This window comes from Takifugu flavidus, chromosome 14 (assembly GCF_003711565.1).
Source record: "Takifugu flavidus isolate HTHZ2018 chromosome 14, ASM371156v2, whole genome shotgun sequence".
Classification (NCBI taxonomy): domain Eukaryota; kingdom Metazoa; phylum Chordata; class Actinopteri; order Tetraodontiformes; family Tetraodontidae; genus Takifugu; species Takifugu flavidus.
In genome coordinates, this window is record NC_079533.1 from 5,179,759 (window position 1) to 5,206,186 (window position 26,428).

The 26,428-nt window shown below is 44.9% G+C and overlaps 2 long non-coding RNA genes across 4 annotated transcripts; both read right to left on the reverse strand.

The window, feature by feature from the left end:
• Window positions 1-589: 589 nt before the first annotated feature.
• LOC130537673 (uncharacterized) lies at window positions 590-1,816 on the reverse strand. The gene is made up of 2 exons (XR_008953677.1): window positions 1,034-1,816; window positions 590-945 (listed from the first exon to the last, which is right to left on the reverse strand). It is a non-coding gene; the product is annotated as an uncharacterized LOC130537673 (long non-coding RNA).
• A 5,205-nt stretch (window positions 1,817-7,021) lies between these two features.
• On the reverse strand, window positions 7,022-24,927 carry LOC130537672 (uncharacterized). 3 transcript variants are annotated; one of them, XR_008953675.1, is made up of 6 exons: window positions 24,777-24,927; window positions 24,096-24,339; window positions 23,944-24,014; window positions 21,699-22,938; window positions 9,078-9,155; window positions 7,022-8,428 (listed from the first exon to the last, which is right to left on the reverse strand). It is a non-coding gene; the product is annotated as an uncharacterized LOC130537672 (long non-coding RNA). The 3 variants fall into 3 exon arrangements; XR_008953676.1 differs by lacking the exons at window positions 7,022-8,428; window positions 9,078-9,155 and adding an exon at window positions 17,808-20,353; XR_008953674.1 differs by lacking the exons at window positions 7,022-8,428; window positions 9,078-9,155 and having other exon boundaries at window positions 17,808-22,938.
• Window positions 24,928-26,428: the final 1,501 nt, after the last annotated feature.

A 26,428-nucleotide genomic window follows, 5' to 3' on the forward strand; every position in this document is an offset into this window, starting at 1 on the left:
CTCTCCATCTTGTTTGGTATGGTAGACCCTGGCCTCTATTGCTCAGGGCCTGTTCTTGTGCAGCCATGAGTTGTGCCTCTGTGTCGTCTTTCAGTCTGGCCTTTGTCAGCCACTAGTATGTCTTCCTCGATATCAGCCACTTCCTTAATTTGTCGGTGGTACATTCCATGCAGGGGCTTGTCCTTCCTTGATAGCCCCTCAGGTTCCTCCTCCTTGGTGGGCTTTTGTTGCCTGAGGTATTCACTCAGCAGTTGGTCAGTGGGGGCCATCTTCTTGATGTACTCTCGGAGGCTTGTTTCCTCCTGGAGAGTAGTTCAGACACTTACTAGTCCTCGGCCCCCTTCCTCTCGCTTTGTGTACAGCCTCAGGACACAGGACTTAGGGTGAAACCCTCCATGCATGGTGAGGAGCTCCCTTGTCTTGATGTCAGTGGCTTGTATCTCTTCCAGTGGTCAGGGTATTGTGCCAGCAGGGTATCTGATACTAAATTTCAAGGTTACAAATGCAGCAGAGGTAACAGGATTCCATTAATCCCATTTTGTGATGGGGGCAGTTTGGACCCAAAAGCAGCACTCTGGAAAGCTGGGACCGTTGGTAATGACCTTTATTAGTACACAGGCAAACAGGAACTCTGGCAGACAAGGAAGCACAGGAAACAGTCTGTTCTTCAGGCTCAGGGCCCACACAAAGTCTGTGGGTTTCAGGCTCGGGGATTGGGTTGAGCAGAGCCGGAATGCGGAACCGAGGAGGAGGACGTGAACCCTCAGAACCATACAGTCCCGTTTACAGCAGGCAGGAGTGACAGAATGATGCTGATTGGGAATAAGCTGCAGCTGTGCTTGCAGGTGAGTGGAGTTGAGCTGACGAGGTGGGAGTGGCTGGCAGGTAGAGTGGAGCAGAGGCAGGGAGAGTGGAAAATTACTGGGGCAGAGGGACAGGAGGGAACTGGGGAAATGGGGCACATTTCACATTTGATATAAAGGTTTCATGTAAAAGCTGCGTTAGCAAAACCATTGAGCAAAGACTTTCTGACCTTTCCAGTGGGCAACGGCAGCCGTTAGTCAGAAAGTTGATCCCATCCTCAGCCCAGACCCTCCAGGATCTGCTGCTCCTATTGACCTCAGTATGCAGGGGTCATAATCTGCTGCATTGGTAGTTGGAGTTATTGATCCAATTACAACACAGGTGATCATTCTGGTGGAATCACTCTAAATGTCCCAGCCTTTAGTGGGGATGGGGGGTGCGGCACATGATGTAAATTCATGTGTGCCTTTTATTATACATTCATGAAACCCATGCGCTGTGTAAACATTAATCACCACCTGTCCAAGCACACACAGCACATGCACGCACTCCCACACACTCCCATACACCCCCACACAAACACACACACCCCCACACACAAACACACACACACCTTTAAAGACCTTTAAAGGCAGATCCTTCGCTTTAGTGTTCACAATAGACAAGACTCAGGGGGGATTCCGAGGTTTTGTGTAGAAAATATCAGATATTACTTGTTGTCACTAATGTACTAACGTGCTAATCAAGCCTGTGGTCTATTCTAGCCTAGCCCCTCTGCACTCTCCTCTCAGTTAACAGTACAGGAGTCAGATGGTTGATCAAACCCCATTAAACATTTACAACCTCTCAGACATGACCTCAGCAAACACACTGCCTGACATCAGAGCAGTCCATCAGTGCTGCCGCTGCACGCTCGTGCATGAGTGCACCAATTCATGAGCTCCAACGGTGCAGCAGATCTACCTGCCTCGAGTTGTCAGCTTAAAGCAATTTGGTTCTCGAAGAGACAAAAGCTATATTTCTCAAAGGCTGAAGAGAAATAAAAACTACTACACAAAGCAAACAGGAAGTATTAACACAGAGGCCACACCCACAATTGCAGATGTCAGGTTTGCCTTCTTTGATGGCATTAAAATACTCATTTACAACTTGTACATATCTCAGAGGCTAAGTAAGACCAGGGACAGAACCACAAAGAGGTTCCGTCTGTACTGCAGCATGTCAGTAAAAGAGAACTGATATTCTATTACAGGAATGATCAAATTCATCAGACTTATGTTGCTGCAGCCTTGAGTCTCCAACATCCCCAGTTCAAACAAAAGGAGAAAAGCAAACAAGGATGATGAGTGAAGGGAGAGGAGAGGAGGATGAGGAGGACATGGAAGAGGATGATGAGGAGAAGGAAGAGGAGGAGCACAGGCAAAGGAACTGAAGCTCCAGCTGCTGAGCTCCAGCCCCCTACAGGCTGAATCCACAGAATCATCATCATTATAATATGTAGAAAAAAGAAAAACTCATTCCTTAAAGTTTATTTCCTACAAACCTGATTTATGTCTTCATTCCCTCCTTCATGGTGTAGGGTGGTGAAGCTTAACCTGTGGGTAGGTTTAACCCTGTGCTTACAGTTCTAACCACAGGGTAAGGGTTAACCCTGTGGGTACAGTTAACCCTGTGGGTAGGGTTAAAGCTGTGGGTAGGGTTAACCCTGTGGGTAGGGTTCACCCTGTGAGTAGAGTTAACCCTGTGGGTAGAGTTAACCCTGTGGGAAGTGTTTGTTGGTTATTTGTTGCTTTTCTGCCACATTTGTTTAGGTTTTAGTTGTTTCACACATTCAAATCACAGTTTTACACACTTGGTCACTGGTTTTCAGATATTAAAAATAGGTAATTGAGTTAAAAGATAAAATTCAGAGGGCACAGGGGCTTGAGGATCACTTGGACACATGGGGGAGACTGTAAGCCTGACCAACACAGGCATACACACACTCTCTCAAGGCTGAGCAGAGCTTGACTCATCCTGCAGTCTGCCTGCTTTCATTGAGATGCAGAGAAGGGTCTAAAGGGATTTCTGCCAAGTGGAGGCAACCCTTTAACCAACACACACACAAACACACACACACATACAGAGTCACAGAGTGAGAGCAGCATGCATATTAATGATTTTAAACACATCTTTATTACATAACTCAAATACAGCAAACACTATCGTTGAACAATAAACTATGTGTGTAACTGATTAAATACAGTATTTTGGAAGTGCTAATGCCAAACAAATTAGAAATGATTTATAATGAAAAGGATGGATAATAGTAATTATGCCATTCTGATGTGTTCTGTTCAAATTTTGCTCTTTCAGGTTTCTGAATATTAAACTGTTAAATCAGATAAAGTCTGTTAATGAATATCTGAATTTAAGATTATTGCTGTCAGTTCTGATGTTGATGAAAGAAGCTGCTGCATCTTTTTTCCCTCATTGTTATTCACCATTATTAACTTTTCCTGTAAAGTTTCACTATTCATTTTAAATGATTCACTAGAGTCCTCCTGATATGGCTATTATAATTAGGATAAAGGAGGACTTATCATTTATGATGAAATTCCCCCTTTAACACCTTTCCTCCCTAATTTATTTTCCATTTTTATCAATGGGGAAAACAGTGGCCTTGTTATTGCACTTCTGTGTGTTCACCAGCATAAACACCATTTTCTGTTGGTAGAAAAAGCCTTATTGAGCATCATCTGTGTATTTTCAGCATTTGCTGCCAGCAGCTGGGTGACACTTGTTTGCTCGTGTCCCTGTACTTGTTGTTGGGAATGTTACGGTAAATTTGAAAACTGTGATTGAACCTTTCTCCTTAAAGAAACTGTAAAATAAATTAGGTTGCCCCACTGCCTGCTTGGGAGCTGCACCTGAAGCAGATAGGCAGGATCTGTGCTGGCTTTGGTGGCCAGCAGTTGCATTTTAATCAGCCAAGTCGGCCTCAGTTAGGCTCCAGAAGTGTTTCACTCATACAAATGGCTTCATCACTTCATCAGAGGTGGAGCAGCAAAGACACTGATTTTGTCTTTCTGATTGTGGTGGATCTCTCCTCAATACTTTGGATATTTTCAGGGTCACATCCTGACAGGAGCCATGACCCTCCAGACTCCCTTGCTCTCCTCGTCCAATCCTCATGTTAAGATGATGAGATTACCATGACAACACAAGGGAGTGACGTGGGGTTTATTTCTGAGTCTGCAGAGACAAACTTGATGACATTGATGAATCACCAGGAGACAAGAGGAACACAGTCTTCCTCAATCTTCCTCTTTAATGAGCAAAACCAGATGCTGCATTGCAGTGGTGTGTAATTTAAACTGTGAGAGTTTCACAATCAGACTTTTCCTGTGTCACCTCATTCATATTGGTGCTGACACATTGTTACAAGCCCAAAGCTTTGCTCAAGGGCACCTTGTCAGCGAGGATCCAGGCAGCAGAGATGAATAATTGGATTTTCTCTCATGGATTTTCATCAGAGGTGGCTTCTACTCTGTAACCTTCACAGCTGCTGACTTGTTTCACACACTTTCCTCTTTTTCACACCTACTCAGGTTGTTCCTTTCACCTCCTCCCTCCCTCCCTTCTTCCTATTTGTTTTCTTCACCAACTGTAAGAACAAACTCGTCCTTACTCTTTTTTTGCATGAACTAGGTCATCCTCTCCGTCATCCTCCCTGTCCATCATCTCTCGCACCCTTAGCCTTGCTATGGCAACCAAAGGTCTTCTCCAGTGGTTACAGAACTGCACTGCCTTGAGGAGGGAAGCAGAGCTTTTGTATATGAAAAGACAAGTAGGTCAGTCATAATCTGGGCTTGAGTTTAGCATGTAAATAAATCACGAAGACAACTTAACAGAGGGAACATGGATGGGAAAAGTCTCTAAAATCTAAAATCAACTGTGTTCTGACACATACTGTATATACAGCACAGTGACCTTTACACACGTGTATTTTACTGCATGTGTTTGTGCACGTGTGTGTTGTAGTTTTAATATTAGTCATATTAATAGTAGCAGTAGAAGAGGTAGTAGCAGTAGTAGTAGCAGCAGCAGCAGTAGTAGCAGTAGCAGTAATAGTAGCAGTAGTAGCAGCAGTAGTAGTAGTAAGAGCAGCAGCAGTAGTAGCAGTAAGAGCAGTAGCAGTAATAGTAGCAGCAGTAGTAGCAGTAGTACCTTCCTCTTTGAAAATGCTTATTGTAACTAATTCTGTAGTTAATTTCCTAGACAGACAAATTATCATACTTAGGTTGTCGTCTGATCATTAGGTTAATTATCTTTAGGTTAGTTATCTTAGTTATGCTGCTATAGGCCAAGGCTGCCGGGGTCCAGAAACATGATCACCTGACAGGCCTCTGTCACCCCACTGGGAAATGGTCTCCTCTCCTCTCCTCTCCTCTCCTCTCCTCTCCTCTCCTTTCCTCCTCACCAAGTAGACCAGCAATGTTATTTCTTGTGTAGTTTTTCAGCCCCCCCCCCCTTTTGTATTCATCTACAGGTATCGCCGCCTTCATAAGCCGACTCTACCGGCAGCTTATTTTAATTAATATAATGTATTTCTATCCATCCATCCTCTACCGCTTCTCTGGGGTAGCAGTAGCAGTAGTATCACTAGGAGTAGTACCGGTAGTAGCAGTAGTAGTTGTAGCAGCATTAGTAGTAAAGTAGTAGTAACAGCAGCAGCAGCAGCAGTAGTAGTAGTAGTAGTGGTAGTACTAGCAGCAGTAGTAGCAGTTGTCATAGCAGTAATAGCAGCAATAGTCGTAGTAGTAGTAGCAGCAGTAGTAGCAGGAGCAGTAGTAGGAGGAGGAGGAGGAGTTGCAGCAGCAGTAGCAACAGTACTGGCATTAGCAGTAGTAGCAGCAATAACCGCAGCAGAAGCAGTAATACTAGGAGCAGTAGCAGCAGTAGTAGCAGCACTAGAAGTAGTAGGATCAGTAGCCGCAGCAGTAGCAGCAGTGCTAGCAGTAGTAGTCGCAATAGTACCAGTACCAGTTGTATTAGTAGTAGTATTAACACCAATGCTGTAAACACATTCAGTGTTTATGTGGGAATTTTTAACAGGACAAAGAAATGGCTCAAGTGCTCTGAGAGCGTTACATTTTGCTGTTTCCTCCATCGCTGTGAGGACACCTGCAGGAGGGAACAAGTGGCCTGGTTTGTTCCTAAGTTCTAAAACAAACCCACCACGAGCATGTCTCATTATTTCTTCATCTGCAGACCCAGAAATGTGAAGTTCCTTTCATCCACAAAAATTCCACAAACCTGTTGTAGGGCTTCTTTAAGTAATAATGTACTCCTTCTGTCCTGCTGCTGGGAAAACCAGTGAAATCACTCCTCAGAAGGGAGGACGGGGGTCCTTCTATCCATCTTTCGCCCCTGCATGGTGCCAATAATTGATTCTGCTTTGGGCTTTTGGTCAGTTTCTAATCAAATGTTGATTAGACGCCAACATCCTCACAGGCTGCAGCCAGCTGCAGAGCTTCAGGTGGCAGGTGAGGCAAAGGATCTTATATGTACTATATGTTGTCAAAGCTTCTGTCAGCCACATTTTTTGAGCAATGACAGCATTTCATGGTAGCTTGCTGGTTTCTAACCTGGTTCCAGGACAAATATAATGGAAAGAAGGAGCCAGGACTTGACCCTGGCTGATATCTGGGTCGCTGCTGTGCTGCCTGGCACACTTCTCTGTCACCATCAGAGTCTGACGGCTGCATCTATTTTTCTTCAGCCCTAATGGGGTCTTACGGATCCACCTTTCATTTCCTGCTGAGCTGAAAGAGACAAAGTGAATTAAGGCGGCGCTGCCTCCAGCCCATAAACGCCTCCCCTCGTGACACGGTCTCTGTTTCCTCCCATGTTGCAGCGGCTCTTTTGTAACCTCAGTCACACACCTCCATCTCAGGGGACTCAGACCTCAGCAGGTGAACACAGGCGGTGTAAGTGAATATGTGGGGCGTCTCATCTGTAAACAACACTCATCAGGTGTGACGTAACTATTATTTAGCACTACAGTGCAGCTGCTATTCAATGTTGCAATGTTGCAAAGAGAAGAAAGGTTTAAAGAAGGATCCAGCATGTAATTGTGAAAAATCACCATTGAATATATTGAATATATTTGATCTTACTGATAAATTACAATTTTACAACATTTGGAAATGTTGGAAAAAATGACCAAATCAAATCAAATCAAATCAATCTTTATTTATATAGCGTCTTTTACAATCAAAATAGTTTCAAGGCGCTTTCCAGAATCCCAGGGCCAAACCCCAGACAATCAACAGTGGCAAGGAAAAACTCCCCTTTAACAGGAAGAAACCTTGAGCAGGACCAGGCTCATGTAGGGGGACCCTCCTGCTGATGGCCGGCTGGGGAGAGATAGAGGAGAGGGGGAGGACAGGTAGAGGATAGAATAGGAAGGAGAGGAGAGGAGAGGAGAGGAGAGGAGAGGAGAGGAGAGGAGAGGAGAGGAGAGAGGAGAGGAGAGGAGAGGAGAGGAGAGGAGAGGATGACCCAGTGGGGTGACAGAGGCCTGTCGGGTGATCATGTTTCTGTACCCGGGAGCCATGGCCTATAACAGCATAGCTAAGATGTTAACCTAATGATTAGACAACCCCCTAACTATGATAATTTGTCTGTCTATGATAGTAACTGGAACTACAGAATTAGTAACAATAAGCTTTTTCAAAGAGGTAGGTTTTTAACCTTTTAACTAAAATGACACAATAGTCAGCCCTTTGAACTTTTCTCTAAATTAATTTTATTTTTAGACTTTGATCCAACATTAAACCCTTTGAGAGGCTAGAACTGCAGTTAAACACCATCTGAATGTGGAAAGAATCTCTTCTTTTCCCAATCCTCTTTTTAATGTTTCCGCCCTTCTGTTGTGGCTCCATTTGGACATTCACTCTCCAGCTACGCACGTTACAGCCAGTCTCCCTACAAATATGCTTCAGATATTAGACAGGACCAACTCTGAGCACAGTTTTTGCCTCCATTGCCAGAGTTTTGGTAATCGTGTGGGTAATTAGTCCATTTTATCATCTGGCCTAATTTTTCACATGAGCTCACTGGAGAACAACAAAGGCACCAAGTGGCTTTGCTGACCACAGAGGGAGAAGTTCTGTTGTGTTCCACGTGCTATTTTTTTTAAAGCTGTGCAGATTAATTTATTGAAATTATTGGTCGCACATTGGGTTCCACACAGAAGCTACAATCACCCAGGATAATTCCCTGAATTACTGCATGTATTATTCACCACTTTGTTGCTTTTAGCATCAGTTTTAAAGGGAAGATAAATAAACATAGATGGCACCTCCCTAACCCAGACCCAACTAAAACAACCATCATTATGAGAAAAAATCATTAAGAATCCAGCTTTCACAGTAGTAACCCTCTGATATCTGGGTACAATACATGTTGAACAGTCTCCTGCAGCTTTGATCAGCTGATGATTCCATCCCTGCTGCTCTGTGGGACCTCTGAGTGGGCATCATAAGATGGGCTCAGGCTGCTGTATGTTCTGATGGGGCACAGCGCTGTTTATGATCTCCTGTTGTTATTCTGTAGACCAAGCTGACTGATTCTAAACCTGGAAGAAGAGCAGCACATGGCAGCGATCTGGTGAAGCAGAGTCCCATTTTAAGCTCTAATTAAAACCAGATAAAGGCCCCTAACATGAGGTTTACTGAGACGTGGTGAAGGTTGATAACACACATAATTTGATATTAGTAATGATACAAAAATTTACTTTGTATTTGTGCATATTTGCATTAGCGTTACAGCTAATCTTGCTAGCATTATCTAGTAATAATGAAAGTAGTATCAGCTAACAATATCCACCATCTTGGATTTATGTAACCACGGCAACCAACTAAACAATGCACAGATATTTAATAGACCAAAGTTACACAATAGTAGCTGACAGTGCTCCAGGAAAAATGTATATTTTAGCAAATATAATTCTAATCTTGCTATCAAAACTGAACAATTTAACATTTTTGAAGGAATAAGATTATTTTTAAAAATCAACCAAATTCCCCCAGGCATAGATGTAAATGCTGCTGAAAGCCCCATGTGGATGCTAAAGATGCTGAAATGTCATTTCTGATTTCATCCTTTTTCATTATTTCCAGGAACAAAGTGTAGCTCCTTTAACAAACCCAGACGTTTGTGAGAACATCATTAGCTGTCTGTGAGTGTGCGCTTGTTACGCTCACACCTGCAGCCTTTCTACACACCTGTGACCTTTGTCCTCTCAGATGCCTCCTCTTCCTCCCTGCTTCTTCAGTACCAACGGTAGCGTTTCTGTTTGTCACCTAAAGGATACACACATCCAAAAATCAGATCCATAGTTTTTAAAACAAGTACCTGGAATGTGGCAACAGGTCACATGACTACATATTGTTTCTTAATAATATGAACCAAACTAAAAGCCACCATCCCTTTAAAGGGCTGACAGTTCTTTAACACAGACCCATTTTTGCAGCCTCTTTGTGTTTTAGAAGTATGCTTCAGGAAATCAACCATGAGATGCTCATGGCAGCAATTCTTCACACTCAGAGGAAAGCATAGTGGATGAGGCCTGGATGAGTAGGACGCTGTCTGAGTAGAATGATTCCTCACCAAGCCAATAGACCGCCCCGCTCTCAGAATGGTGGTTTACTTGTGGTTCCCAGAGTCTCTAGGAGTAGAATGGGGGGCCGAGCATTTAGCTACCAGGCCCCCCTGCTATGGAACCAGCTCCCTTTCCAGGTATGGGAGGCTGACTCCATCGCTACTTTTAAGATTAGGCTTAGAACCTACCTCTTTGAAAAAGCTTATTATTACTAATTCTGTAGTTCCAGTTATTATCATAGACAGACAGACAAATTATCATAGTTAGGGGGTCGTCTAATCATTAGGTTAACATCTTAGCTATGCTGCTATAGGCCAAGGCTGCCGGGGTCCAGAAACATGATCACCTAACAGGCTTCTGTCACCCCACTGGGTCATGGTTTCTTCTCCTCTCCTCTCCTCTCCTCTCCTCTCTCTCCTCTCCTCTCCTCTCTCTCCTCCTCATCAAGTAGACTAGTAATGCTATTTCCTGTGTAGTTTTTCTGCTCCCCCCCCCCTTCTGTATCCATTTACAGGTAGTAAATGCCTTCAGAGCTGTAAACTGACCTCCGACCCCGCTGACCCACTCAACCAGCAGCTTATTCAATTCAATTTAATTCAATATAATGTATTTTTGTATGTATTTCTATGCTCTATGCCTCTCCTTCCTCTCCTCTCCCCTTCCCTCTACCTTCTCTCCTCTACCCCTCTCCTCGCCTCGCCTCGCCTCGCCTCGCCTCGCCTCTCCTCTCCTCTCCTCTCCTCTCCTCTCCTCTCCTCTCCTACCTATTCTATCCTCTACCTGTCCTCCCCCCTCTCCTCTCTCTCTACCCAGCCGGTCATCAGCAGGAGGGTCCCCCTACATGAGACTGGTCCTGCTCAAGGTTTCTTCCTGTTAAAGGGGAGTTTTTCCTTGCCACTGTTGCTTGTCTGGGGTTAGGCCCTGGGTTAGGCCCTGGGATTCTGGAATTCTTGAATTCTTGAAACAATTCTGATCGTAAAAGACACTATATAAATAAAGACTGATTGATTGATTGGTTGATTGGTTGATTGGTTGGTTGGTTGATTGATTGATTGATTGATTGATTGATTGATTGATTGCTGATTTTTGATTGATTGATTGATTGATTGATTGAGCTCCATTCCGCCAGTTCCCTCGTGTCCCTCTGCCTCAGTAATTTTCCACTCTCTCTGCCTCTGCTCCACTCTACCTGCCAGCCACTCCCACCCCATCAGCTCAATTCCACTCACCTGCAAGCACAGCTGCAGCTTATTCCCAATCAGCTCTGTTTATAAGCCTCCGCAGCACTCTCACTCTTTGCCAGATTGTTCTTCAGCGCTTCCCTGCAAGACTCTCCAGCACTTCTTACCTGCCTGACCTCCTGTTGCCAAACCTGTTTGCCCCTGACCTGCCTGCACCGCCTGTCTACATGTAAACTCGCCAGCCTTCCGTCCCTGACCACAACTTCTGCCTCAGCGTTTCTGGTTCCTATCTGCTCACCTGATCCTGACTTCTCTGCCTGGTCCCGACTTCGCTGCATCATCGGCCTCATCTCCTGTAAGCCCCTCTCTGTCACTCCTGCCTGCTGTAAAAGGAACTGTATGGTTCTGAGGGTTCATGTCCTCTCCCTCGGTTCCGCATTCTGGCTCAGCTCAATCCAATCCCCGAGCCTCAAACCCATAGACTTTGTGTGGGCCCCGAGCCTGAAGAACAGACTGTTTCCTTGTCTGCCTGAGTTCCTGTTTGCCCGTGTACTAATAAAGGTCATTTCCAACGGTCCCAGCTTTCCAGAGTGCTGTTTTTGGGTCCCAATTACACCCGTCACAAGAACACACACAGAACGAGCAGTGTGTGAAAACAGTTCACCAGGCTGGGAGCAGCAGCACATAGTGAGCCCATGTGACCATATCTGTGCCCCTTGTGCCCTGTCTCTGGGGCACATCTGTATCTGTACAGCCCCAGACTGAGGCTACCAAACAGCTGACACGAGCACACACACATATACACACTACGGGCCAAGGAAGCAATGCAAAATACATCAGCTGACTGATGAGTGGAGCTACACATCTGCCCTGTGCTGCCACTGACTCAGGTGGTTACATGACCACCAAGACTGCCAATAAACAAGATTGTTGTCTTCGGAAACCAACCATATGGGGAATGTAAACACTCGGGGAACTAAGTGTTTTCCTCCTGATGGTGCCAAATATCATAAGCCTTTATCCCGTTAGCTAGACATGATCAGGAATTCCATAGTTGTGTTTAAAGGGCAGCATATTGGAAAAGATACCATGACCTTGTTTGAGGTTTATAAAGCTTTGTTAAAGAGTAGCTATGTTGTCAATACAAGCATCAATCTCAACCCTGCTGAGAGGTCGAACAAGAGATCTTTTAGTCAGCAGGTTGTAGCTTTTAATAATTGAATGGAAATGAGACTCTTTAAATGAGTTTTAAGACCTTTAGTATGATGCTACAGCTCGCTTGTTGCTTGGCAACATTATTCTAAAACTGGTATTTTTATGTACCGGTACTTTTCATATTGTGTGGCCATCAAACATACACATGCTGCAGTTTTACGTCCAGGCTGACACCAGCAGCCCCACCAGCCTCTCTACGCTACTTTGTCTGTTCTATTAATTCCCATCTTGGGCAAATATAGCTTAAAACCTAGACGTTCGCTGAAGTCGATCTGCGATGGTGCCGATCATGACAGGTTCGCCACAGGATTGCTCTTATCCATGTCTTCATGCCTTCATCTTCCTCCAAGCTGCTCTGGAGATGAGCAATAAAAGAAGACGATTTTCTTCTAATCTCTCTTCCTCCAAGCACTTCTGGAGAAATACGCCACGGTGACACGGATGTTCTCTGTAGGAGCCGCGGGTTTACAGCTAATGAAACAGGAAGTTGGAGGGAGCTGCAAATGCGTTATCATGAGACAGAGAGGACAGCAGTGCTGACATACAGATGAAATACGAACAATGAGATTAAAGTTGGCTTTAACTGATGATAAACTCTATTCCTATCAGACATTTATTCCATCAAGAAAAGTGTCAGAGGAGACTTGATGAAGGACGACAAAAAAGCAGAATACATGTGCTGGAAGTGTAGCTGAGTCCACGTGTCAGGGTGTCCGAGACCTAACAGGCCAAGACAGCTGACGTCCACTGATTCAGCTGATGAGGCTGTTCACTCAGCACTGCTGGCTGGACACAAACTAAGTCCATCCTGCAGGACAGTAGAGGAGTGAGAAAGAGGAACAGAGACGGAATGGCAGCCACGGGGGTGTTGTGTTAACACGCTGACCCCTACTACCCGTGCTTCAATGGCACCATGGCAACCCAGTCAAAAGCGCTGATCGTGCTTTTGCCATTTGAGGGTTGTGAAGCCACATGCACGGTTGACTGGAGCTGTGAGGACGATGGGATGTGCTGGACACTGGCCAGTCTTGGTGCCAGTGCAGAGGGTTGCTGTCTGACCCACTTTGGGTTTTCTTCACCACATTACTTTGTTTTTCTTAATTAGAGGTATTAAATTTCCTTTTCTTTGCTACTTGACTAATAAAATCAGCTATAAATGCTCCTGTTAATGCCATCTCCTGTTAATTACATCAACTCATAGTTAACAATCATTAATCAATCATTCAACAAGCGGCACGAATCATCTCCTTCCATATCATCCTAATCTGACCGGAACTTCAAAGCCAGCGTCTGGACAGATTATGGCCTCTTGCTTCCACCGAGGGCTGCCTCACACTCCTCACCCCTCCCTCCCCACAGTCAGGGCTCTCTCAACCTCACCCTGAGCAATGCTGTTGCACGTGCACACATACTATAAATAGCATCAGAGAAGCTGCAGAGGAAGAGCTGCAGATGAGAGTCATGTAAGCCTGGACAGGACGGGACAGGAGGGGCAGGACAGGACAGAATAGGATAGGATAGGATAGGATAGGATAGGATAGGATAGGATAGGATAGGATAGGATGGGAGAGCAAAATAGTATTAAATCAAATTTCAATCAAAATTGTTTCAAGGCGCTTTCCAGAGTCCCAGGGCCTAACCCCAGACAAGCAACAGTGGCAAGGAAAAACTCCACTTTAACAGGAAGAAACCGGCTGGGTAGAGAGAGAGGAGTGGGGGAGGACAGGTAGAGGATAGAATAGGTAGGAGAGGAGAGGAGAGGAGAGGAGAGGAGAGGAGAGGAGAGGAGAGGAGAGGAGAGGAGAGGAGAGGGGTAGAGGAGAGGAGAGAGGAGAGGAGGAGAGGAGAGGAGAGGAGAGGAGAGGAGAGGGGTAGAGGAGAGGAGAGGAGAGGAGAAGTAGAGTGAAGGGGAGGTAGAGGAGAGGAGAGGAGAAGGAGAAGGAGGAGGAGGGGAAAGAGGAGAGGAAGGGAGAGGAGAGGGGGAGGAAAAGGAGAAGGAGAGGAGAGGAGAGGAGAGAGAGGAGAGGAGAGGAGGAGAGGAGAGGAGAGGAGAGGAGAGGAGAGGAGAAGTAGAGTGAAGGGGAGGTAGAGGAGAGGCGAGGAGAGGAGAAGGAGAAGGAGAAGGAGGAGGAGGGGAAAGAGGAGAGGAAGGGAGAGGAGAGGGGGAAGAAAAGGAGAAGGAGAAGGAGAGGAGAGGAGAGGAGAGGAGAGGAGAGGAGAGGAGAGGAGAGGAGAGGCACAGAGCACAGAAACACACACAAAAAGACAATATACAATCACTTCAGCGGGGCCGGAGGTCATTATGCAGCTCCGAAGACGGCGATACCTGTAAATAAATAGAGGGGGGGAAGCAGAAAAACTACACAAGAATCAGCATAACTAGTCTGCTTGATGAGGAGGAGGAAAGGAGAGGAGAGGAGAGGAAACCATGACCCAGTGGGGTGACAGAGGCCTGTCAGGTGATCATGTTTCGGACCCTGGCAGCCTTGGCCTATAACAGCATAGCGATTAGACGACCCCCTAAGTATGATAATCTGTCTGTCTATGATAGTAACTGGAACTACAGAATTAGTAATAATAAGCTTTTTCAAAGAGGTAGGTTTTAAGTTTGATCTTAAAAGAAGCGATGGAGTCAGCCTCCCGAACCTGGATAGGGAGCTGGTTCCATAGCAGGGGGGCCTGGTAGCTAAATGCCCGGCCCCCCATTCTACTCCTAGAAACTCTGGGAACCACAAGCAGACCAGCATTCTGAGAGCGGAGCGGTCTATTGGGCTGATAAGGTATCACAAGCTCCTCCAGGTAGGATGGAGCTAGGCCTCTGAGGACCTTGTAGGTCAAAAGAAGGGTTTTAAAAATTATTCTAAATTTAACGGGCAGCCAATGAAGCGACGCCATTACAGGAGTTATGTGATCTCTTTTGTCAATACCTGTCAGAACTCTGGCTGCAGCATTTTGGATCAACTGGAGGCTTCTTAAAGAGTTGTTTGGACACCCTGATAATAAAGAATTACAGTAGTCCAGCCTGGAAGTAACAAATGCATGGACTAACTTTTCAGCATCATGCCGCGTCAGCAGCTTCCTGATCTTTGTGATGTTCCTCAAGTGAAAAAAGGCATTTCTAGAGACTAATTTAATGTGTGAGTTGAAGGAGAGATTTCGATCAAAAGTTACTCCTAGATTCCTCACAGAAAGACTAGATGTTAATGAGATACCATCTAGAGCAGGGGTGGGGAACCCCCGGCCTCCGGGCCGTATACGGCCTACGAGACCGTTTCTACCGGCCCGCAACGCAATAAGATTTTATATTTATATGTGCACTTATACAGTGGGACCGTTCGCTAAACTCCGCGAGCTGCGAGTAGCAGCGGTAGTGTATTTTAGCCTTTCGTATCCTGAAATTTCTTTCGTAACAAGAGGAAATATTTTCCCGTTTTCTGAGATAAAACGGACGGTTATGTTACGTCCGAGTCAATGTCAGGGTCAGTGAACACAGCATGTGATGTACGTAGTGGGCTGGACTGATTGACACGGACGAAAAATGCATAGCGAAACACGCTAAACTCGACGAGTTGAAAGGACAGATGAGTTTCGATAAAATGAACGCTCTTCGTCGGAGTTTGGAGGCTCAACAAGCAGCTTTCACACGACCATGTACCCAAGTTTTGTGGTGAGTGAATTAATAGCCACGAAGCTGAAACTTCACGCCGAAGGAGAGTTCGTGAACGTGCCTCGTAGCCGCGGCTGAGGCGCTCGCGCCGTACAAAGTAAAATTGTTTCAAAGCGTGAATTTTTTCTATTGAACTAAGACATATATTGTTATGATTCCAGTGGCTAACGGTATGTTTTTATGGTCAAGGAATCTACATATGTAGTCAAAGTATATGTGGGACTAATATTTATGGTGGAAATCACAATATGCCAGGAATTGTTGCGCTTGGCAGAGGTCTGCGCTCTCCGAGTGCTTTCTAGTTGTTATTATTATTGTCTTTATCTTTCTTTCTTTTCATTTATTTTCTTGATTATCTTGTTGTATTGCAGTTTTGTGAGTAGAGGCCTCGAACAGGCCCTTACGGGTCTCTTGCCTCAACTCTGCACCTCTTTTTTATTGTTTTGTATGATCATGAAAACATATTTTACTTGTTTGTCATTTTATTGTATTTTTTTTGGTGATTTTATATGCATGTGTGTTAAATAAATAATTCAAATTCAAATGCAGCAATCATGAGACTTAGTAACACAGTGGTTATAGACTTTTTTTGTCTTTTTTTTGCATCCCTAGGTATGTGTTCATAATAGTATGGCCCTCGGAGGACTTTATAAAAATTGAAATGGCCCTCGATATGAAAAAGGTTCCCCACCCCTGATCTAGAGTGATCATGTGATCTAATCTATCCCTGAGAGGTTCAGGACCAAACACCATGACCTCAGTTTTTCCTGGGTTAAGGAGGAGGAAATTTGAAGACATCCAGGAATTTATGTCTTTAAGACAGGTCTGGAGCTTCACTAACTTCTCTGTCTCCTCGGGTTTCATGGATAAATAGAGCTGAGTGTCATCAGCATAACAATGAAAATTTATCCCATGCTGCCGAATAATGTTCCCTCAGGGAAGCATGTACAATGTGAAGAGGATTGGTCCAAGTACAGAACCTTGAGAAACTCCATGGCTAACCCTACTGTATAAAGAGGGAACACCATGGACATGAGCAAACTGGTATCTATCAGATAAGTATGATCTAAACCAGTCTAGTGCTGTCCCTTTAATCCCAATCACATGTTCCAGTCTCTGTAACAGGATGCTGTGATCAACTGTATCAAAAGCAGCACTGAGGTCCAGCAAGACCAGCATAGAGACCAGTCCATGATCTGAAGCTATGAGAAGATCATTAGTAACTTTAAGAAGTGCTGTTTCTGTGCTGTGGTGAGCTCTAAAGCCTGACTGAAACATCTCAAACAGGCTGTCCCTCTGCAGGTGCTCCAGTAACTGAGTCACCACCACCTTCTCTAGAACTTTAGAGATAAAAGGAAGGTTGGATATTGGCCTATAATTTGCTAAGACATCAGGATCCAGTGATGGTTTTTTAAGCAACGGCTTAATCACTGCCACCTTGTAGGACCGGGGTACGTAACCTGACACTAAAGAACCATTGATCAGGTCCAGGATAGAACTGCCTATCAATGATAAAACATCCTTCAACAGGTGTGTTGGGATGGGATCTAAAAGACACGTGGTGGTCTTGGATTTCTGAATTAGCGATGACGCCTCAGAAAAATATATAGGGCTGAAGGAGTTTAAGGGCTCGTTGGAGAACCTGTATGTTCCCAGTCAGCACATTTGGTGATGGTCCAGATGTTGGGATGGCCTGGTTAGCTTTTTCTCTGATAGCTAGAACTTTATCAGTGAAGAAGCTCATGAAGTCTTCACCACTAAGGGAAGAAGGGATACGTGGATCTAAAACACTGTGACTCTTGGTTAATTTGGCCACAGTGCTGAAAAGAAACCTGCGGTTGTTCTTATTTTCCTCAATTAAAGAAGAAAAGTAAGCTGTTCTAGCCTTGCGAAGGGCCTTTTTGTAGACTAATAGACAGTCTTTCCAGGCTACATGATAGCTGTCTATTTTACAAGAATGCCACTTCCTTTCCAGTCTTCGCACTTTCTGCTTGAGGGTCCTGATATGTGAATTATACCAGGGGGCACACCTCCTCTGATTTACTATTTTCTTTTTCAGGGGGGCAACAGAATCAAGCGTGATTCTCAGTGAGGTTGCTGCACCTTCAGCAATAGAGTCAACCTCAGCAGGACTAAGATTATAATGATTGATCCCTGGGGAAACACATGGTGGTCCTGGGATCAGCACAGGGATCGCTTCCTTAAACTTAGCTACAGCATTATCTGAAAGACATCTGCTATAGTAAGACTTTGTTCTGAGGACAGAAGAATCCTTAATCATAAATGTAAAAGTGATCAAAGAATGGTCTGACAGGACTGGGTTCTGAGGGAACACTGACACATGTTCTACCTCAGCACCAAGTCAGAACTAGATCTAGGGTGTGGTTAAAGCTATGAGTTGGTTGGTTTATCTGCTGGAGGAAACCAACTGACTCAAGTAATGAAATTAAGCCATTTCTAAAACTGTCATTTACAACGTCTACATGGACATTAAAGTCTCCAATGATAATGACTTTGTCTGTTCTAAGGACCAAGTCAGATAAGAAATCAGAGAACTCAGACAGGAACTCTGAATGTGGACCAGCAGGGGGCCGATATACAACTACAAACAGAGGTGGCTTTTCTGCCTTCCAGTTCAGATGGGTGATGCCAAGAGTCAGGCGTTCAAATAAACTGAAGCCATGTTTTGGTCTGGGATTAATTAATGACTTGGAGTGATAGATTGCTGCCACTCCCCCTCCTTGACCAGTAACACGAGGAATATGATAATTAAGATGGGTAGGAGGAGTAGATAGTTGAGCATGGGTTGAGCATGAGATAGCATCGGTATTAGCTGGAAAGCAACAATGTTCCTGCGTGTCAGAGCAACAGGCCATGTCATGGATGGAAAGGCTGGAAGAGAACGTGGCTGGAAGAGGTCGACCCCCGCACCATGTATACACCACAGTAAATTCAGGAAATACTGTACATAAAGAGTTCCAATTTGGTTTTGAATCTGACAGCTGATCATCCCCTGAGATGGGAGACCAGGGGTTAGGGTTGTGGGGAGGGTGTCTATATGAAATTTTTGTTACATTTGATGGTTCTCTCCTGTACTGATCCCCGATGTTTGCACTGGAAACTCCAGCAAGAATATTTTAGTCTGTACGAACATCTGAACCAGAATCATTCCTGTTCTGGTGATGTGGTCTGGCCAGCATCAAACCATCCTTTGTCTTTTCCTGTCCCCACCCCCACTTTCCCCAGTAGACCTATCTCTATCTGCACTTGCCTCTTCATGTGGATGTATTGATTATTGATCTTGCCTGTTTTCACTAACATCTGGGTCCAAATGCTCACCATGTTCTCTCACTTCTGATGTGCTGCCTTGTGTTCTCTGAGAGTCAACCTGCAACCAACATAACTAGAGCAAGGAAACATGACATGCATAATTTACATTATCTATAACTATTTTCTCTTCTACCTGTACCTCCTTTCTACCGTACCTCTCTACCCAGCTGGCCATCAGCCATGGGGGGTCCCATCCCCATATGAGCCTGGTCCTACTCAAGGTTTCTTCCTGATAGAGGGGAGTTTTTCCTTGCCACTATTGCTAGTTGGGGATCAGGCGGAGATCAGAGGAGAGGAGATTTTTTGATTTTTACAAAAACACTTTATTTACAATTTACACAGGGACACAAAATCCCCCTGTTTAGAAACACACAGAGTGACAATAATAGTAATAATAATGAAAATAATAATAATAGTGATAATAACAAAATAATAATTCTAATAATAACAGCCACAATAATAGATAAATAAATAAATATTAAGAAAACAATACAATACAATTTATCCCACCAGGGGGTGTGCAAAGTGCAAATGATCCTCTGTAACAGTGCGTAAAACATTTTTGTGACACCATATATCGTGGAATTTGCAGAGGTCGTTTATCATTTTATTAAAACCAAACTCCAACGTCAGCCTACACCGGACATTGCAGCGCCATACAGAGGCGGCCTCACTACGTCCAGCATTTGAAATTTTAAATTGCCATTTTTGCCTCACCACAGATATAATTCAGGAGTTGCCACTTGTTGCGAGCAGCTTTGTTGTATCCTGCACCAAAAATAAAAGTTCTAATCGAAAAGGTTTCATTAAACCCATTAAAAACACCCTTCATGACATTAAAAAGTGAGCCTCTCACATTCTGTACGCGTGGAACACAGTCTCTCGCCGGAGCAAAACGGACACTGGTCCGACACAGCAGTGTTCATTCTGGAGAGGAGAGCGTTCAGGGCAACAGCCCCATGTAAGATCCTCCACTGGAGGTCCACGGTCCTCTTCTTCAGGGGCGGCTTGTAAAGGACCCTCCAGCAGGGGCGGGCTCCATCCCCTCCCAGTCGATCAGCCCACATGCTGGTGCTCCTGTTCGACAGTCCTCTTCTGTTCAATACCGTCACACAGTTGTTGTATGTGGTCTTCTTATCGACCGCGACTAGGGAGAAGGTCTTTGCTGGTCTGAGGAGAGGACCGTCGAGATTCCCGGGATGGGCGGCCAGCCTGATCTCTGGGAAGGGGTCTTCGCTGTCGGGTTCAGTCCCCTGGCCGTAGTCCTCCAGTAGACGCCTCTCTCTCGTGCTGAGTCTGTTCCTCCATAGCCGAAGCACCCCCTCGGCTGCCTGGGAAGAGCAGATGCCTAACAGGGAACCCACTGCCTCTGCGCCCGTTAGGTCTGGCCCTGCCACGGCCACTACATGCTGGAGGAGTAAGGTCCGTGTCCGCCACAGTGCAGCCGCCAGTCTCGGCGTGGCTTCGGCCGAGACGTCCAGCCTGGCTCCGTGCACTGTGGGTTCCCTTAGCAGCCAATACAGAGAGTCAGAGCTGTTTTTTTTCAACTTGCCCATGCCTTAACAACACTGATAAAATGGAGGTAGCCCATTTAATTTTGCAAATTTAAAGTCAGTTAAAAACAGAGCATCATCCAGCCCCTCGCCGCCAGAACGGGCGGAGTGGCAGCGGCAGGCTCCGCCGCCGGCGTCTCCGGGACCGCGCGGCTCGGACAAGCCCTGGCGAGATGACCCTCCTCGCCACAGTTGAAACACTTCAGGGTGGAGGAGGTTGCAAAAAGGGTGTAATCGAAATCATCTACCCGGACGATGAACCGATAATTAAACTCCTCCGCCCTGTTATTGAGGATCATATGGACCTGTCTCCGATGAGACACTACGTGTCTCAGCAGCGGAGACTTACAGCCCGACAGCATTTTCCTAATAGGGGAAACCACTTTCCCATGCTGGGACAGCTTCCTTACCAGGAACTCATCGCTAATAAACGGCGGCACATTGGACAGGGTAATCCGTGCCGCCAGCTGTGTTAGCAGAGTTACCTGGACGAACTGTCCGCCCACAGTGATCCCCGCCTCCACCAACTTGTTCACTTGTTCCACCTTTTCTAGGAACAATACGACCGCCCTGTTCATTCGGGCAGCGGATTTAACCGAGCTGTGGCCAATTTTTTGGCCCACAGCCAGCACCACCTCCTCCACACTAAGCACGGAGCCAGCTCCCACTTTGACTCCGTGCTTCCTTCTCAAACCGGTCAACCCGGCGTTGGCCGCCATGACGGCAGCACGCAGTCGGCCGCCCCACACACTCACCCAAGCACTCGTTAAACTAAATAAAACCCGAAAAACACCACAATAAATTAAACTATATTGTTCAGCATTCACTCACACACAAGAAAGTATAGAAAAAAAGTGCTTTCGCACAGATTTTGCTCGCTTAATTGCTCGCACGCTCGCTCCTCCGCTTACACACGTCTCACACGAGGAGAGGAGAGGAGAGATTAGCATGGCTATTATAGCAATATGAAAGGTTTTTGAGACAGTAAATCGGCTTAAACCATATGTGAAATCAAACTTACACCGTGATAAATATGGTTACCTGAGTCATCATGTTAAATATAACCCAGAAAAGACGTGCTAAAATAACACTGGAACAAGGAACAAACCTGAAATCATCAGGAAAATATGTCTGTCAACCATTTTGTTAGGACCCATAAAAGTAGCCTTAAACAGAATCGCTAGGGATAGTCTAAAATCTCTTGTAGCCACAAATATAACATTTAGTCACAAGCTAATTCAATTCTGGTAGTTGAATGCTAGCAACTAGACTGCTGGAGGTTCTTAAAAACATTTTACCTCTCAAGAGGCTTCATCAGTTCTTGGTGACTGTTTCGGAGTTCCAGGTACTTGTAATGTTCAGGAGCCATTAACACCTTCAGAGCTTCAGTCACCTGGTTGTTGGTTGCTCCACCCCTCAGTATACAGGTCGTTCAAACTCCCCCTGACACAATGGGGTTCATTAGTAGCCAAGTGTGAATGGCCTCTTCTGCTGTTTGCTAGCAAGCTGCTAAATGTGTATCATTAATATGACTTTCTTCACCATGTTAGCAGCGATGCAAAAGACCCTAAACAACTGACACAATCTACATGGCAGTGAAGAAAGAAACATAAGTGTGAACAGTGGGAGTTTATCAGACGTTCCAAGGAAGGGGAAGGAAGGGAGAGAAGAAAGATAAGAAATGCAAAACTGAAGGAGGCCGAAAGAAATCATGGAGACAGGGGCAGCATATTGGTCCCCACTCATTACATCGTCACCACGAGCACCCAATCTGGCACTAGCTGGCACAGTCCAGTGTGTGTGTGTGTGTGTGTGTGTTAGAGAGAGGAAAAGAGAGAGAGAGAGACTATGTCCTGGTAAAACCAGGCCATGGCAGTAATAGTCAGAGCTGAGGTGTGGATTAATATTAAACCCAGGATTACACTAACATAAAGCCACAGGGTGGATGGCACTGCCTTACACACACACACACACACACACACACACACTGTGCCTCTGCTCGCTCATGGGTGTTTGATGGCACCAGGTCCAGCCATGCTTGTGCATGTGTGCACCAGCATGGTGCTGCTGGGGGGAGGCTGCCATTTGTTTGCCCTTGGCCCACAGAGGATGGGTGGCTGCCAATGACCTGCTCAGTGAGGACGATGAAGACAAGGACGACGATAAGACAGGACAGAAGAGAGACAGGATGGAAGATAGACAGGACAGAAGAGAGACAGGACAGACACAAACACACAAACAGACACACAATCGGTTATGAAGCTGGTTGGAGGAGACTCAGGCCTGAGAAGAACTTAACAGAGCTGTTGGTGTCGCTGCTGAGATAAAATAAAGAAACTGGACATTAATGGGTTTCTGCTCTATTTCTTTGTTCTGTGTGAAAGAAACCAAAGACACAGAGTCACAAGAAAGATTCGTATAATGAGGATTCAACATTGTAACATCTCCATAATTCCCATATGCTGCCTCACCCTGGAAGAGCTGACGGGCCTGGCCAGGAACCAAGTGTGCCATGGAAATGTGTCCTTGCTCACGGTGCTGTTGGAGGCAGCACGGAGGAGAGAGAGACAGAAAAAGAGAGAGATAAGGAGGGAAGATGAGGTAGAAGAAGAGATTCTGAGGGCTGATGTTGCTGCCATGGTAACCAGCATCACACACGGAGGCACAAATTCAACCATCACAAATTCATTTATGTTTAATGGAGGAGTCTGGGTCAGCCGGGAGAATGTTAGTATTTGTTGGGGGTCCGGACCGCCCACTCCTCCGACAGCCATTTTCACTGTTCAGACTCACCCAGAAGTCACAGATTCATGTTGATGACAGAAGAAAGATTGACTCACGGTGCAGGTGTGACTGATGTGGAACCTTCAGAAAGACGTATGTCGACTGTCCTGGTCCCCTACTGAGAGGAGTTACCCTCCCCCACCTTTAAGAGCGTAACATGAATCTGTTCTGAATGATTCTCTCTACCATAATCTTCCATCCTAGTCAATAATTACATCTTTGATTAGCCAGTTCTCATATTTCTGCCTTCCATCTGAGTCATGATGGTGTGAAAACTACAAATATAAATGATTTTATAAACCTCCATTTTGTTTTCACTTTAATTGATCATCTGTATTTTCTTAATACCGAAGGAACAAAATCATAGAATTCTTCAGCTGCAGCGTTCCAAAGCTTCAAAGCAGAGCAGCAAATTCACCGCTTATGTTATTTTTCTATTTTTAGAGCAGAATGTGCCAGAGAACTGTGCCAACAGATGCAGTGGTGTAGCAAGTATAGGGAAGGTGGAGACACTGATGCTTCAGGACAGGCCTGTCATGTATGGAGGGTATATCATGTTCAAAGGGACAAGCATCCTTTTTCCTGGTGTAATGTTAGCATTCATTGCTAGCGCAGCAGGGTTTGGGCTCTGATAAACAGTATTTTTGCCACTTATGATGAGATAAACATCAATTTTAAACCATTTCTATCTGCGCATATTTAAAAGAGGACATTTCACAAATATAGATGCATGTTTTAACTGAACCTCTTCCTTCTCACCTTCCTGTTTGTCAGTTTTCCCTCTCTGCAGGTAACTGGTGATGGGTAGAGTTAGGAAGAGAAGGATCTATCTGTATTAGATATAGAAAATAAAGGTCAACAGAAGGAGAGGCAGCTGCTCCTGCCTCAAAGGTCTGCGCACAAATAATTACCCCGATCAGATTCATCCACAGCAGCAGAAAATGCAGAGGAGGAGAACAGGGAAACACCTCAGGACCGAAAAAAGGCATATAAAATCTGCAGTGCTCTGTAGCATGGCGAGCGTGCGTGTGCTCATGTTGAGGACAGGCGTGTCAGCAGCCACTGTTTCCTCCTCATCTCTGGAATGTTTCCTCCCTCCTCGTGTGTCGTGAGAAAGTAGATCCACCCTCTCATCATTTAAACATGTAGCCGCATCTACACAGAGTCAGCATAAAGAAGGAAGTAAGAGAGATGCAAACAGCTCCTGAAAACCCTCTCAGCCCGTCAGTTTATGTCAACAGGAGGAGAAAAAACAGAGGGCAAAGAACGCAGGTTCTTCTTCATCATCATCATCTGTTGCTGTGGCCACTTTCCCTAAATCCATTTAGTAGCTCATGTGGGTCATGTGTGAGCTTCAAAAATAAACTTAGACTGAGCGTGCAAAGACTTTAACCCTCTAGTGGTCAGCCTGGGGAAAGGCCTGTCAAGTTCATTTAGGGGAGGGGAGTCATACACATGTCCAATTATCTCTGTTCAGCTGTGCATGAGACAGTGACCCAGTTGGAAAATCTTTTTAACATTTCTGAAATTCATATTTTATTTACCAGATATGAGTGAAAGGCATATGTTGCACAAGGAAGTCAACCTTTTACCTTTTTAGTAGGGCACAGCATCGTCCTTCCAGCCTGGAACAGTAGTGACTGAGTCAGAGGCTCTTTAGGAAAGAGGTAGAAGTCGCTGATGAAAAGAAAAAAATACGTGTGAGTCAACAATGCAGCATCACTCCAGTGGGGTGACAACAGATCTAAGCCTGATGCATTTTTATAGCGATGAGTTTGTAGTCTAAACAGTGACATCTAGCGGCAGGCCGATATTAAAGCTGTCAGTCCGCAGTGGGTTATTTATCCGGAAAAATTAGAAAATGTCATTTGTTACTTGAAAGTTAAAATTTTCAATTCTCTTGCAAAGAACCCGGAAGGCTCCAATAAAATGAGCAGAAACTAAATTCACGATCCAAGATGGCTGCTCCTGGACGTCGATTAATTTCGCTATTTTAGTGTGATCTTCTTTGTACATCATTTAATGACTCATCCCAACAATATTGTTGGGTATTTCACTTGTTAATGTTGCTTTGGCTGACAGAGTGTGTTGTTTCTGGCTCCCATTAGCTAGCAATGTTAACAACAATAGCTTCCCTGCATTCATCTTTTTCAGCTTTTATGTAACAATCAACACAAAGAGACAGTTTTGACAGTTTGACAGTTTTTTGACAGAGGCTAGCAATAATTCTAACATGGCTAAACATGAATGCACTATACTGAAGTAGCAACACGTGTGGGCATCAAAATCATGTTATTGGATCACCTGGTTTAAGGCCCAGTATTAACATTAATAATGCAGAAGAAATTGTCATGGTCTGGTTGTATTTTCTTCCCACATTTTTTACACACCAACCAAGCACGGTCACACTTTAGCAGACAAGCACAGTCGCATATGTTTGCAAGAAGAATGCAATATTTCACAGTTTTCTAATTGCTGAGTCCAAGTAAAAAAGCTGTGAGAAGGCATTTTGGAAACAGCGTGCAGCAGATTAAATATTGAATTGAGGGCCCTGCTGCCACAGTGCTGCCTTTTTTTACCATTAAGAAATAAACAGGGAATCTCTCAGTCTGTCCGCAGGCGTGGGTGTGAAAACAAACAAAAAAAGAGAGAGGAAAAGACACTTAGATGTAAAAAAGGAATGAAAGAAGAAAAAGAAATGTGAGAGAAGGGTGGTACATGCAGCAATTCACTTCACACACCCAACAATGTGAGGATTTTCTGAGCCAGAGTTTCATTTATAACAATCATTTTTAACATCATGTAGACGTAAATGACAGCTTTAGAAATGGTTTCATTTAATTACTTGAGTCATGTTTCCTTCAACAGATAAATCAACCAACTCATAGCTTCAACCACACCCTTGAGTACTGACTTATGGCATTGAGGTAGAACATGTGTCAGTGTTCCCTCAGAACCCACTCCTGTCAGATCATTCTTTGATCACTTTTACATTCTTCTATGTTTAGAACACAGTCTACACTACAGTAGATGACTTTCAGATAATGCTGTAGCTAAGTTCAAGGAAGTGATCCCTGTGCTAATCCCAGGACCACCGTGTGTTTCTCCAGGGATCAATCATTATAATCTTAGCCCTGCCGAGGTCGACTCTGTTGCTGAAGGTGCAGCAGCCTCACTGAGAATCACGCTTGATTCTTGATTCTGTTCCCTGAAAGAGAAAATAGTAAATCAGAGGAGGTGTGCC